General features: G+C 41.3%; 1 long non-coding RNA gene across 1 annotated transcript in view; it reads left to right on the forward strand.

The window, feature by feature from the left end:
- The first annotated feature begins 14,598 nt into the window (after window positions 1–14,598).
- LOC108542980 (uncharacterized) overlaps window positions 14,599–17,165 on the forward strand; it is a 40,249-nt gene continuing 37,682 nt past the window's right edge. Inside the window, exon 1 of the long non-coding RNA XR_001889414.1 lies at window positions 14,599–14,866. This is a non-coding gene — a long non-coding RNA (uncharacterized LOC108542980). The remainder of the gene's footprint in view (window positions 14,867–17,165) is intronic.

The raw sequence follows: 17,165 nt of genomic DNA on the forward strand, positions 1-17,165 counted from the left end.
AGAGGTTGCTGTGAGCCGAGATCGTGCCATGGGACTCCAGCCTGGGCAAAAGAGTGAAACTCTGTCTCCAAAAAAAAAAAAAAAAAAAAGTCCCTTTATGATAATCCCAGCATCTCTAAGCTGTCTCCGTTGATTGCTTTATCTCTTAACGTTGGACCGTTTTCCCCCCTTTCTTGTTTATGTCTCATATTTCTACTGAATGCCAAGCATTTGTTTGAAGAACAGTAGGGGCTGAAGTGAATGGTATTCATGCCCAGAAATGGCCATGCCTCTTCTTCGGTCAAGCTGTTAGTATGGTTGAGTTGAGATAGGTTTGGGTTTTGTTACTGCTATCGTTACTTGTAGTGTACCACAGACTTCGGATTCCTCTGGTGGGATGCTGTCTTTAGCTCTTGCTCAGTGGGAGGCCTTGGATACTAGAGTACATTTTTCTGCTTTTGCTTCACTCTCAGATTTCAACTGTCATTGCATGGTGGTTCCATGGAGGGATTTGCTTTCCCTGTTCTTGGTCCTCTTACATTCTCAAGTTTTCTAGCCCAGCCTCAGTCTTAGGTAGAAACTGTGCACCTTGGCTTCTTCCTCTCCCTTTACTACCCATGGTCCCAAACTCTGTCTCCTATTGGTGTGTAGGAGAGATTTTTCCTGTACCCTCCCCAGAAGTAGCAGAACTCTGCTTTGTTTTGGTACAAGATCCTAGGGCCAAGAGATTTCCTTGCTCATTCTCTAGGGGCAGATTGTTTTTGTTTCTATTCTTCCCCTAGAAGCAGTAGATCTTTGCCTGGTTACAGGGGCCAGGAAGGAGGCTTTTATATAGTCTCACCCAGAGGCAGATGAGTTTTCCTTATACCCCTCCCCAGGAGCTCTTCAGAGAAGGTTTTGCTGCATTTTCCCCAGTGGCATAAGACTTTAGCTTTGTATGACAGAACGGTTAGGGGAAGTATGTAGTGCTTGTTACCTCTTCTCCAATGGTACTTGATCCCTTCCTACAAACTTGTGCAACTGAGAGGTACTGTCTCTGGTCTCCTACCCTGCCTTCGGTCTCCATGAGCCCCTGTTAGAGGCCCATGAAGAGCTTGACAGAGAGAGCTTCCCTTGTGTCTACAGCTCCTGATACATGAGCCCAAACTAAGTCTTTAGGAATTTGTTAACATTTTAGCTTTCTTCTTACTCACTTCTCTGGCAGCCACCTTTTCTCCCTATGCATTGCCAAAAAAATGAAACAGTCTGTGTATCTCATTTCTCCTAGGAGAGTCCTGTCAATTTTTGAAATTCAATTTCTTTGGTTGTCTTGAGACCTCAGCTCTCTGATGGGCTTAAGAAAAGTTATGATTTTGTAGATTATCCAGATTTTTCTCACTGTTAGTAGGAGAGCAATGTACTCCTGCGGTTTTCTATATTCTAAGTAGAGCCAGAACTTTGGGAAACTTTAGCTGTTTTAAATATAAAATTTGTCCAAAATCTGCCCACTTCTCACCATTTTTACTACCCGCATCCTGATCTCATCCAGCATCATCTCTTACTTGCTTTATTACAAAATCCTTCCAACTAGAGTGCCTGCTTTTCTTCATGCTTTGAATGCAGTCTTTTCTCAACACAGTGGCCAGAGTGATCCTTTTAAAATATAAATCAGATCATGACATGTTTTTTGTTTTTTTTCCCCAAAACCTTCCAAGGATACCCCACCTAAAATAAAAACCAAAGTCCTTTAAGGAGGATAGAGGGTGTAAGGCACGGCCCTCTCCCTCACTCCCTGTGCCCCAATCACGTGGCTGCTTGCTGTGCCTTGCACACATCAGGCCCGTTCTAGCCTTAAGCGTTTGCAATGGCAGTTCCCCCTCCCTGGAACTCCCTCTCCCCAGGTACTGGCACCATTGCTCTGCTCTCACCTCCTTCACATCTATGCTCAAAAGACTCCCCTGGTAATGCTATTTAAATTGCTGCCCACCCACTCCCCACACCTCCAATCTTGCTTATTCTGATCTACTTGTTATTTTTCTGCATCACATTTATCATCTTCTAACATATTATGTAATTTACTTATTTTAAGTCATTTTGCTGATTTTCTATCTCCCTCTGCTAAACTGTCAACTCCAAAAGTAGAGGAATTATTATGTTTTATTTTATGATGCATTTTAAGTACCTCGAACCACACCTAGAACACAGCAGGTTCTCTCCTAAATATTTGTGGAATCAATGAATAAATGTTCATGGTGGTATTATTTGTGGATTGGGTTGCCGAAGGCAGTCTGTCTCCATAATTGGGACAGTGGTGGGTAAGTGTTGAGCTTGTATTATCATGAGATATATAACATAATACAATTTGTAAAAGTTAAAATGCATATGCACAAAAAAGTATTCATTTTGCAAGCACACACACATGCAAAAATATATATTAAACATGTTAGGATAGATGGTGGTAGGGAAAGACAATGTGAGTGTGGAAGGGAGAGAGGAGGAAACACATAAGGAAGAAAGAAAAGTGGAAGGAAGGGAAAGCATGGAACAGATTTCCCAAAGACAAATTAAAACAATGCATCGTGAAACGAGGAATGGGAATTAATTCAATACAAGGCATGTGATGTTAAAAAATGCATTTCAGAACTTTCACTAACTCAAATTACTCTTCCCCTCTGTGGATCAGAACAGAAGTTTTACTATGATTTAACTTCTCAGGTGCGGAATTTGTGGTTCAGGTTGAGTAACTGATGTAGGAGCTAAGACGCAGAAGACCCAAGACTGCACCTCATGAAGGGGCAACTGTGATGCCCCTTGTCCGCAAGTGATTTATAGCATTGCTGTGACAGCTGAGTCAGCCAGCTCTGCAATTTATTTCTTCAGGCTCTTTAATTTGTCCCAAGATTGATAGGTTTTTGGTCTCTAATCTAAGCTGTTTCTTTCCCTCTCTTCTGCCAATAAAATGTTTTTAAACCAAAGGCAAAATTATCATGTAACTTCTTTTGCTGTTTAAAATCAATTATGGGCTTTTTGGGAGTTTATGAAGTTACCTACATACATAATGCAATAAACAAACGGAATCAAACAAATCCCAAGTAAAGAGGCCGGTCATTAAGAGGCACTGAATGGAAGGGGCTCAGTCCCATGTGGTTCATATATTCTGAAGCTTTCCTGGAATAGAGCTTCACATTTCTCTGAACAGGAGACAGGCAAGTATTTATTATGAAACTCTCTTATTCTGATCTGCATGGGATGTTTTGTTCCTAATAACATGAAGCTGGTCCTTATCTCAGCCAATTCTTTACATGCTTGTGTTTTACTTTATTTTATTTGTACCCCAAACACTAAAAGAAATTATTTTACTGCCTTTCATAAAGAGATACATCAGGGAAGCTGGGTGTGAGAAGGGAAGCAAGGCAAAGCTCTGCTGTTTAGGAAATGAGAGTCCGGCCGGGGACTGGGTCCCTTCAGCCTTGGTGTGAACTCATTCAAAGCATGTCTGGGAGTTAAGAGATGGAGCTGTGCCCTTAAACAGAAGATCCGTGATGAGTTCATCCAGCAGATGGGTAAACTGAGGTTAGGATTGAATGGAAGGATTTTGAGGGTGAAGCTAGCAAAAGGAAACGTACTCACTCAGAAAGAACGGGTTGCAAGTCTCCTGCATTTCTTCTCCCTCCCTTGGTGCTGACAAAGCAAGTCTTCCCAAGGTTTCCAGGATAAATGACCCAGAAACATATGGATTACATTTTCCCAGAAACTCAAATGTCTTTCACGATGAAGTGGAAAACTGCTCTGAAAATACACACCAGAGGTTACCTTTGAGCCTCAATTCATCCAAACAGATTTTAAGCTATGTTGCTGATTTTTAAAAACTAAGTAAATTTATAGACTTGAATATGTTCTTAGCACAAAGAATAAATAACAGTAACTGGTAGGTTTTCAACCCTTTTAGGTGAATTTCCCTCATTGTAACAGGACGGGCCAAGGTCCCAGGCACCCGTGGTCTGGGGAGAGTTTCTAGGAACTGTGGGTTATTGCTGGCAGGTGCTTCTTTCTGCTCTCATGACCTTTCTTCCCTCCCTCTTCTCCAGCAAGGGTGCCATCAGCACAGCTTACCACAGAGGGAGCATGCCTCAAGAGAGGAGGTGAGGGGAGAAGTCATTCATTCATGCAAAACCATACATTTATGCATTCATTCCTTCATTCAACAAATATTTCTCAAACACTTAATATGTGCCAGGCACTTCAGGTGCTGGTCATTTCGTCTTCTGTTGAGCGGGGCTGCATTCGATTGCTAGGACTACTGTAACAAGCTGGTGGCTCACATAACAGAAGTGTATTGTCTCACAGTTGTTGAGGCTGCAAGTCCAAGATCAAGGTGTCGGCAGGGTTGCTTCCTTCTGAGGGATGTCAGAGAGAATCTGTTCTATGACTCTCCTCTAGCCTCTGGTGCTTTGCTGGTAATCTTTGGCATTCATTGGCTTATAGAAACATTACTTTGATCTCTGCCTTCATCTTCACATGATGTTCTTCCTGTGTGTGTGTGTCTGTTTGCAAATTTTCTTTTTTTGTAAGGACATCAGTCACATTGTAATTAAGGTCTACCCTAATGGTTTCCTTGTAACCTGATTACCTCTATAAAGATTCTGTCTCTAACTGAGGTCACATTCTAGGGTATTGGGGGTAGGAGTTCAACATATGAATTTGGGAGGCATATAATCCATGATATGGACTAAGCAATATCAGACTGGCTGATCATGTCCTGTGTATCCATCCCTTTGAGCTATAGGAGAATAGCCTCTCTGCACAGCAATCTTCTCTGGAACTTGGGAGCCAGGAGTCCCCAGAAATGCCCCCAAGAAGTAGAAATTATCTCTAGGAGGCATAGTTGGACCTAGGGATCTTTTTAGTGGCTTTCCCAAAAGACCATGGTAAAAAAGCTACTCCCAATTTGATTAAGAAGATTAGCAAGTTGCCTGGAGTCCCCATTCCTCTTCTAAGACAGGAGAGAGAAGAAGGTACCTAAGCAGCAGTGTGGCTTCAAATGCCCTGGGCTACTAGCATTTTTTTTTTTTTTTGGCATTAAGTAAAATATGATTTGCATATAATTCTTTTCTCTAACCAACAAATCATTATAATTTGCTCTGGGATAGCCAAGGTGAGTTTAACAAAATTAATATGTTGTCTACCGGAAAGAAAAATATTCTAAAGTGTGATTTTCAGGTTTCTTTAGCCAGTGTTAAACATTTGTATCATACTCATGGAGTTTTCACACTGAACTCAGGAAGCAGTCAGCCTGGAGAGAAGGCTTATTCAAGGTAACAGTCAAGGTAGAACTTGCTACGTGCCCAGGATGCTAAGCACTTTCTGAAGATCTTCCAGTTTTCAGGCATGGCTACTAAGTGGCGAGATGAGACATGAATGCAGGGACTGTAGCTCTGGAGCATGACTCTTAACCACTATGCAGTAGTCATTAGTGAAGCACTGGGTTTTGCAGCCAGATCTCCTGACCCCAGTCCAGTGTTTTTCCACAATCCCACCCAGCTTTCTATCTTGCCTTACTCCAGCCCACTATGCATACAACTACTAGGACAATCTCTGTAAAGTACAAGCCTCATCGTAATATTTTCTGCTTGCAAACCTGCAATCACTTTCTCTTGCTGACTAAGGTTAGTACAAATTCCTCACTTGGTATTGAATATCCATGACAAAAATTTCTAGTCTTGTTTCTTAGAGTTTCCTTGCACTCCTAAACTCTTCAGCCAAACTTGGCTGCAAAGACTTCCCTAAAAAGAGCCTGTTTCTTCTGCCTTTTCCCAGGCTGTTTCCCAGACCTGGAGAGCCCTCCTTCCCTTTCCTTTCGAATAGTCTAAAATACCCTTTTTTTTTTCTTGTTCTTCTAATAGATATAATTTAATGTGCCAGAGGCTGCTGATTGCCTATCAATATCTATTTTCCCTTTCACCTTTTAGAAAGAGAATCTTTGAATTTTGCAAGGCATATAGCTCCTTGGAATGAAGGCGTTTCCCAGCTTCCATCATAACTCAGTGTCCAAGGAGCTGTGACCAGAAGCAAGGTGTACAACAACTGCGTCACATCTAAGAGAAGGAAGTACATCTTCCCTCTCTTTCTCCCTCTTTCCACTAGATGAAATACAGACCAAGTTGGTGTGTCGCGGAGCTATACTGTCTTTAGTCATGCAGATAAAGGTAACAACATAAGAGATGGCAGAGCCAAGAGTTAGATGGAACCTGGGCCCCAACAAAATGGACCTGTCATATCAGCCCTGGACTCCCTGTCCTCAGACCATTATGTATGAGGAAAAAATATTTCTATCTTGTTTAAATCTATGTTTGGTTTTGGTAATTCTTGGCTGTCTTTGTTACAGTAGCCAATCTGTATCCTTAGAAATACATTCTTACAATGAGTTCATGTCCTTTGCAGGAACATGGATGAAGCTAGAAGCCATCATTCTCAGCAAACTAACACAGGAACAGAAAACCAAACACCGCATGTTCTCACTCATAAGTGGGAGTTGAACAGTGAGAACACATGGACACAGGGAGGGGAACATCACACACCAGGGCCTGTCAGGGCTTGGGGGACAAAGGGAGGGAGAGCGTTAGGACAAGTACCTGATGCATGCGGGGCTTAAAACCTAGATGATGGGTTGACAGATGCAGCAAACCACCATGGCACATGTATACCTATGTAGCAAACGTGCACATTCTGCACATGTAATCCCAGAACTTAAAGTAAAAAAAAAGAAAGAAAAGAAAAGAAATATATTCTTACTTCTTTGATCATCTACACCCCTTTGAGTTTTTCCTAAAGCATTTCTTAAATTTACCATGTAGCAGAGTAAACATGGAGTTTGAAGCTAGATAATCCTGGCTTTGAATCCCATCTCCACCACTTCTCAGCTGGATGGTTCCAGCCTACTTGCTTAGTCTCTCTGAGCTTCAGTTTCTTCACCTGCAAGCACTGAAGACAACAGTCCATGGAGTAACTTTCCACTATTCTGAGCTGCCTCTCCAGGGTGATTTTCATCTGGCTGTGTGGACCTCATGAGTCACTCTTCTCCACTACAGGAAAATACCAACCACAGAAACCAAAATGTTCACATCTGCTACTCAGACACCCTCTCCCACGAAGCAAGCTGGAAATGCTGACACATTCTCCAGCTCTCCCTTGGCTATAATCCGGGCCGACCATCACCCCTCTGTTTGTAGATGCAAGGCTATGATTCACCCTTCCTCAATCCAACTCCTTACATAAAGAGATTATTATAATTCCAAATTTCCAGCTTATTCTTCATACACTCATAGATGCTTAGAGTTACAAGGCACTTGAGGGTCTTGTGGTCCAATCTTCTCTCTGAAATTAGTGGGGCCCTGGTGAGGACTTCCTCCACAGCCTGTCTCACCAACAGGCATCTTGCCTCTGCTGAATGTGTCTACTTTGTCATATGGCAGCCTGTTCTATTTTTTGACAGCACAATCATTATAAGGTTCTCCCTGATGTTTTTACTTGGTCTCATTTCTGGAAGGTTCAACACTTAAAAACATTAACCCAGGATGGAATAATTCACAGACTGTGCTCTACAGAGAGCTAATCTAATTTCTTATATACATCTTTATTGATGTCAATTTTGGGAGACTTATCTTCATCATCTTCTTCATCTTCTACTATCTCACACATGGTTAGTGGTTTTCAAATGTTTCTAATCAAGCATCTCTATCAGTAAATACTTTTTGAGCATGTGTCTCTGAACATATCCATATTTATTTTTATAATAATATATGTATTACTGTGTTAGCATTTTAGAAAATGAATGAGACATATATAAAAATAGATATTAAAGATGATAAGAAAAATGTAAGTGTGAGTTCAAATAGTTCCTCCTCATATTTCAAGGGATCATCTTGCACATCCTCTGGGCTGCAGATCTCTCTCTTTGGAAATGACTGAACTATTCATGATGCCCCTCCTCACCAGCACACAAGCTTTATATGAGGACAGAGATTCTGTCTTACGTTCTCTGTTGTGCCCAGTGCTCAGAACAATGTTTGGCTTAGAACAGTGTCTGGTGCACAGGAAACATTCTGTAAATTTTTAAAAATTTGATTTTAAAAGTGATTCCCAGACCTTTATTTATAGCATAAATTCCTCATGTCCAACTGTCTACAAGACAACTTCACCTGGATCTCCTCAGGTAGTTCAAACCCAACACACATCCAGCTGAACTCTTCATCTCTAGTATCTTCCTCCACCAAAGTGTCTTCATTTGATTCTCACTGCCTACTTCACACTTGCCTCCCATGTCGCTAAACTGGTTGACATTAGACACACGACTGACTGATCTCACTTTAAATTAAAGACCATACATCTCAGGTGGACAGCCACCATTGCTCCTCAATTCAAACACATCTTCTATCCCACTTCCTCTCCTGATCTCGTGGCTACTTCTCCATATCTCCTCCCCACTTCTCAAAACTTCAGCGCCCTTCCACTTCCTTACTATCAGCGGAATATTTTGCTGAGAAAATAAGGACAACTGGAAAGAACTTCTCTTGGTAGGACCAAATCCACCACACTTCAAGCACCTGAGTCCCTATGTTCTCCTTTTCCTCCTCTTCCAGTGAGTGAGGTCGTACCTATTCCTAAGACTAACCTCTCTCTACTTGTGCACTGTATCTTCTGCCCACTCAAAGCTTTGATGCCTACAATTCATTCCTCTTTGTCCCGCATCATTAATTTCCCCCTTTCCACTGAATATTTAACATCTGCACATAAACATGCTCCAAAAGAAAAAAAAATGAAGTAAAATCCTTTTGACTCCCCCCAGCTGCTACCCAGGTCTCATTTGCATTCTCTGTACAGTTCCAATGCCAAGATTTTTGAAAGTCGTCTGTAGTCCTTATCTTCACTTGCCTACCTCCCATTCTTTCTTCTTTTTGTCATTACCACTTTGCCAACCTGGCTATTGTCAAGGTTGCCAGTGATCTCCATTTTACCATGTCCAGTGGTCAATTTTCTGGCAACATTTTACTGGATCTCTCAGCAGCATTTTGCACATAAGAACACTTCTTCCTACTTGAAACAATTTCTTGGCATTTGAGACACCATGCTCTTTAATTTCTCCCACCAGCAGCTCCTTCTCAGTCTCCTTCACTGGCTGCTCCTCCTCCTCCCTTCAACTACTGTATCTTGAGTGGCCAAGGATCCATCCAGGTCTACGTGCACTTTCCTATCCATATACAGCTCCCTGGGTAATCTTATCCATGCTTGTGATGTCAAGTGTGTTCAAATTTATATTTCAACCCAAACCTTACCCATGAACTTCAGATGTGGGTATCCAGCCACCTCTCCTCTTAGGTGTTCAGAAGGTTTTCCACATGCAATATGTCCAAAATAAAACCTTTGATTTCCTCCTTCACTTTCTTAAATCTTATTCCTCCCAAACACTTCTCAAGCTCGGTAAAGGGAACCAACACCCATCTGTTGTCAGGTGAAGAACCCAAGAGTAATTCTCGATTCCTGTTTTTCCCCACATCCAATCCATCAGCAAGTCCTAATTTTTCTATCCTTAAAAGATGAAAAGACAACCCTCTTCTCAGCTTTCACTGTGACAACCCAAGTCTCAGCCACCGTCTTTTTTTTTCCTCTGTGTCTCTCAAATTTGTTCTGTTCCCCAGAACCAGAGTGATTTTAAATGACCACAAAAACGTAAGTCAAATTATGTCTCTCTCCTGCTTAAACCCATCCAATGGCTTCCCATCACACTTAGATTAAAATCCACACTCATGGCTGGGTGTAATGGCTCACACCTATAATCCCAACACTTCGGGAGGCCAAGGCAGGCAAATCACTTGAGGTCAGGAGTTAGAGACCAGCCTGGCCAACATGGTAAAATCCCATCTCTACTAAACATGCAAAAATTAGCTGGGTGTGGTGATGGGCACCTGTAATCCCAGGTACTTGGGAAGCTGAGGCAGAAGAATTGCTTGAACCTGGGAGGTGGAGGTTGCAGTAAACCGAGATAGTACCACTGCACTCCAGCCTGGGCAACAGAGTCAAACTCTATCTCAATAAATAAATAAATAAATAAATAAATAAATAAATAAATAAAATCCATACTTACTATTATGGTGGTCAAGGCTATAAGAATCCAGCCCCTGCCTGCTTTTTTCCTTTTCATTGTTTGTTGAACAAGACTGTCTTGTTTTAGTAGAGGATCTATATGCTCACTATCCCCTTTGCCTGGATATCTTCTCCCCAGGACTTCTCATGCACTCTCCCTTAGTCTCTGCTCTAACATCACCTCCTCAGAAAAGTCTGACTCCTGCATAAAATAAACATTGTGCCCCATCCTTTTATCATGCTTTACTCTTCTTCAGAAAGCTTCTCGCAGGCTGAAATTACATTATCTCTTCATATATTTACTGACAGTCCTCCAGTGGAATGTAAGGTCCTAAAATTAGGGCTTTTAAAATTTTGTTCAAAGCTGTATTCCCAGTGCCTAGATTAGTATCTACTACATAATAAGTTCTCAATACATATTTATTGGGTGAATTTACATGTTTACCTCAATTACCAGAGAAGAAACATGGGGAGTCATTCTAGTTTTTTTCTGCTCAAGACATTTTCTTCTTCCACAACCATGGGTCAGCAAGTCCTTTGGCTTACTCTCCCAATATCTCTTAAATCCATCCTCTCTTTTCCTCCAATTCCCACCTTTCCTACAATTTTTTTCTCTATACCACCTCCAGTGAGGTCTTAAAACATAAGTCTAATTGGATCTCTCTTCTGCTTAAGAGGCTTCAGTAGCTCTCCATCACCTGAAGAAGAGAGCCAAAACTCCGTATTATGATGTCATCTGGCATCTGTCTGTATTTCCAACCTGGTTTCATGCCACTCTTTTTCCACATATGTCCTATGTACCCAGACAATTTGCATCCATTGAACCCAGGCTACTTGATGTTCCCAAATGAAAACATTCTTTTGCTTACACTGTTCCCTCTACTTGAGTGCTTTTCTCTCTTTTTAAAGCCTGGCCAAGTACTACTTATTCTTTAAGATTAAGCACAAAATCACTTCTTCCCAATTTCTGAAAGCAAAGAGGATTCACCCTCTGTGTTCTCAAAAAACCATACCTGGTTAATATTTTTATGGTGGTTGTTTTACCTGAATGTCTTATTCAGTCACTTGTTTATTTATTCAAAAAATAAGTACATTCTTATTGAGCAACTACTATATGCTAGGCACTATCCTAGGTACTGGGGATATCGTTGGACACAAAAGAGGTAAAACATTTGCTTTCAAGAAGCAAAGGGATGGTCTGGCACGGTGGCTCATGCCTGTAGTCCCAGCACTTTCGGCAGCTGAGGTGGGCAGATCACCTGAGCTCAGGAGTTTGAGACCAGCCTGGCCAACATGGGGAAATTCTGTCTCTACTAAAAATACAAAAAAATTAGCTGGGCATGGTGGCATGCACTTGTAATCCCAGCTACTTGGGAGGCTGAGGCAGAGAATCGCTTGAATCTGGGAGGTGGAGGTTGCAGTGAGCAGAGATTGCACCACTGTACTCCAGCCTGGGCAAGAGAGCGAGACTCTATCTCAAAAAAAAAAAAAAAGAGGCAAAGGGGAGTCAGTGATGAAACATATGCTGAGTGCAATGAAACAAAATAATTCAGAGATGGAGCACATAGAGGCTCCCACATGGGTGGAAGCTGTCATACTGACTAGGGCATTGGGGAAGTCTTCACTGGAATGACATTTGAGTTAAATCTTGAGCAGGTGAGGAGCATCTGGGGATGAGTATTCTTGGCCAAAAATATAGTAAATGAAGAACCATTGATGTGGGAGTGGGCTTGGCCTGATTTAGAAAAAGCACAAAGGCCACTGTGCTTGGAGCAGAGCAAGCAAGGCAAAGAGAAGCATAAGATGGGGTCAGAGAGTAGCAATGGAAGCCTTGAGGTTGTGGCATGAGTGAGGTGTGGCGTGTTGGAGGATACTGAGCAGAAAGGGGTGTGGGCTCATGCATGTTTAAACAGCATCCTGTGTCCTGAAGAGAAGGGTAAATGCAGGGGGACCAGCGAGGAGGCTCCTGCCACAGTCAGGGCAAGGTGCTATAGTGGCTTGGGCCAGGATGGTTGTCCTTATTAGACTCGAGTGACTTGAGATCTGGGACTAGATCCCATTTATGTTTTAACCTCCAGCCTCCAGCACAGTGCCCCACACACAACACAATAGGTGCTCAAAGGCACTGAATAAACAAATAAGGCAAGTTGTCTCAGCAAGAAGCTACAGCTTCTGAAGTTAGCACTGTTTGTTTTTCTAGGGCCATGTCTTAGTCTGTTTTGTGTTGCTATAAAAGAATGTCTGAGACTGAGTAATTTATAAAGAAAAGAAGTTTACCTGGCTCTTGGTTCTGCAGGCTGAGAAGTGCTAGGGCATGGCTCTGGCTTTCCGCAAGGGATTTCATGCTGCATTACAACCTGGCGAACAACAGTAAGAAGAAGCAGACAGGTGGAAGAGGGGGAAACCTGAGGGATGTCCTGACTTTGTAACAACACACTCATGAGGGACTAATCTAATTCTGGGAGAACTAATCCAGTCTTGAGAGAGTGAGAACTCACTCACTAACATGAGAACGGCACCAAGCCATTCATAAGGGATCCACCCCCACGGCCCAAATACCTTCCACTAGCCCCAACCCCCCGATGTTGCCATGGTGGGGATAAAATCTCAACATGAGCTTTGGTGGGGACAAACGAACCATATCCAAACCATTGCAGGAGAGATTTTGCAACATTTTGTTTCCAGTGGGTAAGCTTCATCTTCTGCGCTTTCTAATTGAATGGCCCTTAGGCCACATTCTGAGGACAGCGTGGGTGTTTGCATGAGGGCCAACACAACCAAAACTTGATTGTGAAATTGTTTTTCTTTAAATTACCTTTGGACATAGGAAACGTGTTTCAAAAAATAAGTAAAAACTACCCATTCTCCAAGGCGGGCTGCCTTAGGTAACTGAGTGCCTCAAGATGCCCCCCAGGTGCATCCTAGAATGCAGTCCAAACCTGTCTGAAACCCAAATCAAGTCTTTGATAGTCAATGTCTGTCTTTCTGGTTCTAATTTAAAGATAAAAAATACCTGTAATCCCAGCACTTTGGGAGGCTGAGGTGGGCGGATCACTTGAGATCAGGAGTTCGAGACCAGCCTAGCTAACACGACGAAACCCCATCTCTACTAAAAATACAGAAAATCTAGCCGGGCATGGTGGTGCACACCTGTAGTCTCAGCTACTTGGGAGGCTGAGGCAGGAGAATCACTTGAACCCAAGAGGTGGGGCTGCAGTGAGCTGAGATTGCACCACTGCACTCCAGCCTGGGAGACAAAGCAAGACTCTGTCTCAAAAAAATTAAAAAATTAAAGACTAAAAATCTTCATTAAAAAAATCAAAATCAACATTTGAGTAAGGTAATTTGAGAAGGATTTATTAGCATGTGAATTTACTTACTTATCTTTAAGAAAGAGAAATGTACAGAGAGATGGGGGGTGGTCAGGTAGCAGTTCTTTAAGTGCTCTGTAAAGCTCGATGATTATATGATTTCTCAGGGTTGCTGTAGGGCTTCGGTGAGATAATATCCCTAAAATGCCTTGCACCAAGCCTACCATAGAGTGACACTCAAGAAATGTTAGTCGCAGCATTTTCCCTTAACAATTGTCTTTTCCCCTAACAATTCTCTCAGCTGTTTGCCAGGGATCTGAATGTCCTGGGTCCACCAGGTTTCTCAGTCTGACAAGATCACTTTTCTCATCTGGTAACCTCAAGGCTGCAAGATGAGTTTTACGGGCCCTTTCCTCCATAATGTGATATCGATTTTACATGATTTTGATACAACTTTAAATTATTCAACATTGTATTTAATTTTTATTTTAGACAAAGTCTAAATTTTCCTAGACCTTGAAAATTTCATTATTTTAGATGTGAGCAATAATGGAATTTTTTTTAACCCTAAAAGTTTGTTTTTTTCCTTCTTGATTTTAAAATAAACTCACACATTTTTGTGGGTCCCTAAGAGTACCATGAACCCTAGGCACTGTGCCTAATGAGAAATGATGGAAAGAGAAACAAAAATGTGAAGAACAAAGTCCAGCAACTCAAAGCTGCTCAAGGAAGGGATATTGCTTCTATGGGAGGCTTTACTCGTCTCTCAAATGGGTTTTCCTGGCTCTTTGACTCTTCAGTCCCTTCCAGAAGACAATAATAAGATTTGTTCTTTGAAACTAAAGGAAAACCATAAACGGTCAGTGACTGGGTTGGTGAGCATTAGCTAATGTGAAACAGAGCACAGGACTTGTCTAACAAGGAATTTACACATTCCCATCCACACACACCTTGGCCTGGTGTGGGTTCTGCCTGGGGTCATGGATAATGAATGCCTGCACAGCCTCTCCAGACTCTCAAGGGAACCGCTTGCACCCAAAACCTAACCTCAGGGACCTCCAGGCAGATCAGGAGAGCAGGTCATTCACCACTCACAGGACAAAAGGAACTGACTCAGCCTGCTTTTGGGGGCAGGGGATTGATTCCTGGATAATTAGGGAGTGTTTAAAAGAGATTGGCTGCTGGTGGGACCACTCCAGTCACTTTCCAGGCAAGAGAGGGCTACCTTCAGCATCTCTAGTGAAAGTAGTGAATTAGCACTTCAAGGGTGAGATAGCATGGACAGAAGCTTCTGGGACTGAGTTCACCATTGGAAGCTTCTTTCCAGCTTCCTGAAGGTCTCTGGAGGTCTCTTTTTACCTGCGAGGATGATCCCTGGCGGCTCCCTGCCGACATTCTTCAAAACTAGGCTATTTCCCCAGTGTCCTGCAGATAGAACAGAAGAGGAAATGATGAAAGTAGGTTGCTCTATTATTAACTCATCTTTTACTTTCAGTTCCTTTGTTTTAGTATCAGTTTCTTGATGCTAGGCATGACACCCATTCATTCACTCATTTATTCATTCAACAAATGTTTATCAATAACCTATGACATTCTAGGCACTATTCTAGACATTTGGAATACAGCAGTGAATGAAATAAAGATCCCTACCAGTGTGAAGCAAACATTCTAGAGGGGAAAAAAGGCAAGAAACAATAACACAACAGCACAGTTTATTGTCTCTAAGATGGCAGTGATACAAGATGCTCTGTTAGTCTATGTGCCACTAAAGAAAGAAAGAATGCTGCTAATAAATTGCTGCCATTATAGAATGCATCTTGATTTTATGTATGTTAAAATGTGAAACTTAGAATTGATTACATATGATAAATAAACTACAGTATATTAAAAGGTGGCTATGAAAAAAAGTGAAGCAGGGAGGGGAGTGGTGATATCGAATGAAGGCTTGAAAGAAATGGGGCTGTTAAATTAATGGCAACTATTTTTGCAAAACTGCTTTATTGAGATGTGTAATTTATATATAATAAAACTCATCCTTTTAAGTGTATAATCCAATACATTTTAGTAAGCTTACAGAGTTATGCAAACATGATCTAGATTACCATGATCTAGATTTATAATATTTCTTTCTTTTTTTTTAAAGAACAAGTAACATGAGATCTACCTCTTAAAAATTTTTAAGCGTACAGTACAGTGTTGTTAACCAGAGGCACAATTTTGTACAGCAGATCTCCAGAACTTAATCATCTTGCATAACTAAAACTTCATACGCCTTGAATAATAACTTTCCATTTAACCTGCCCCATATGCTAGCAACCACCATTCTACTCTGTTTCTATGTGTTTGACTTTAGATACATTTAGATCCTTATGTAAGTGAAATTATGCAGTGTTTGTCCTTTTGTGACTGGCTTATTTCACTTAGCATAATGTCTTCCAGGCTCTTCCAAGTTGTAGCATATGGTAGAATATTTTTAAAGCCGAATAATATTCTACTGCATATACAGTATGCCACATTTTCTTTATCCTTTCATCCAGCAATGAACATTTAGGTGATTTCCACCTCTTGGCTTCTGTGAATAATGCTGCAATTAACATGGTAGTGCAAATATCTCTTTGAGGTCCTGATTTCAAATCTTTTGGATAAATCCCCCAAATGGGATTGTTAGATCATATAGTATTTCTATTTTTAACTTTTTTAATGAACCTCCATACTGTTTTCTATAGCAGTTGCACCATCTTACATTCCTACCAGCAGTGTGCCAGTACTTCAGTTTCTCAACAGCCTAGACAACACTTATCTTTGTTTTGGTTCTTTTTTTTTTAAAATATATAATAGATATCCTAACAGCTGTGAGATGATATCTCATTGTAGTTTGCATTGTATTTCCATGATGATCAGTGATGTTGAGTACCTTTTCGTATACCTATTGGAATGGCAACTATTTATTGAGCAACTGTGAGATCCAAGAGGGCAGGTATCATTTTTTTTTACCACTGTGTCCCCACTGTTAAAGCATCTGACACATGGCAGGTGCTCAATAAACATTTGTTGAATGACTGAGCTACTGTTCATATATCCTAGGCACTTCACAGCGAATTCTTTTTTTTTTTTTTTAAATGAATATATTTTAATTGCTTTCTCATAAATACTAATTATCATGGATTCAAACCAAATACTAATAAAATGTTTCTTTTATTTTTATTATACTTTAAGTTCTAGGGTAAATGTGCACAAAGTGCAGGTTTGTTACATATGTATACATGTGCGACGTTGGCGTGCTGCACCCATTAACTCGTCATTTACATTAGGTATATCTCCTAATGCTATCCCTCCCCGCTCCCCCCACCCCACAATAGGCCCTCGTGTGTGATGTTCCCCTTCCTGTGTTCAAGTGATCTCATTGTTCAATTCCCACCTATGAGTGAGAACATGTGGTGTCTGGTTTTCTGTTCCTGTGTTAGTTTGCTGAGAATGATGGTTTCCAGCTGCATCCATGTCCCTACAAAGGACACGAACTCATCCTTTTTTATGGCTGCATAGTATTCCATGGTGCATATGTGCCACATTTTCTTAATCCACTCTGTCACTGATGGACATTTGGGTTGATTCCAAGTCTTTGCTGTTGTGAATAGTGCCACAATAACATACGTGTGCATGTGTCTTTATAACAGCATGACTTATAATCATTTGGGTATATCCCCAATAATGGGATGGCTGGGTCAAATGGTATTTCTAGTTCTAGATCCTTGAGGA

This window comes from Rhinopithecus bieti, unplaced genomic scaffold (assembly GCF_001698545.2).
Source record: "Rhinopithecus bieti isolate Rb0 unplaced genomic scaffold, ASM169854v2 scaffold_23964, whole genome shotgun sequence".
Classification (NCBI taxonomy): Eukaryota; Metazoa; Chordata; class Mammalia; order Primates; family Cercopithecidae; genus Rhinopithecus; species Rhinopithecus bieti.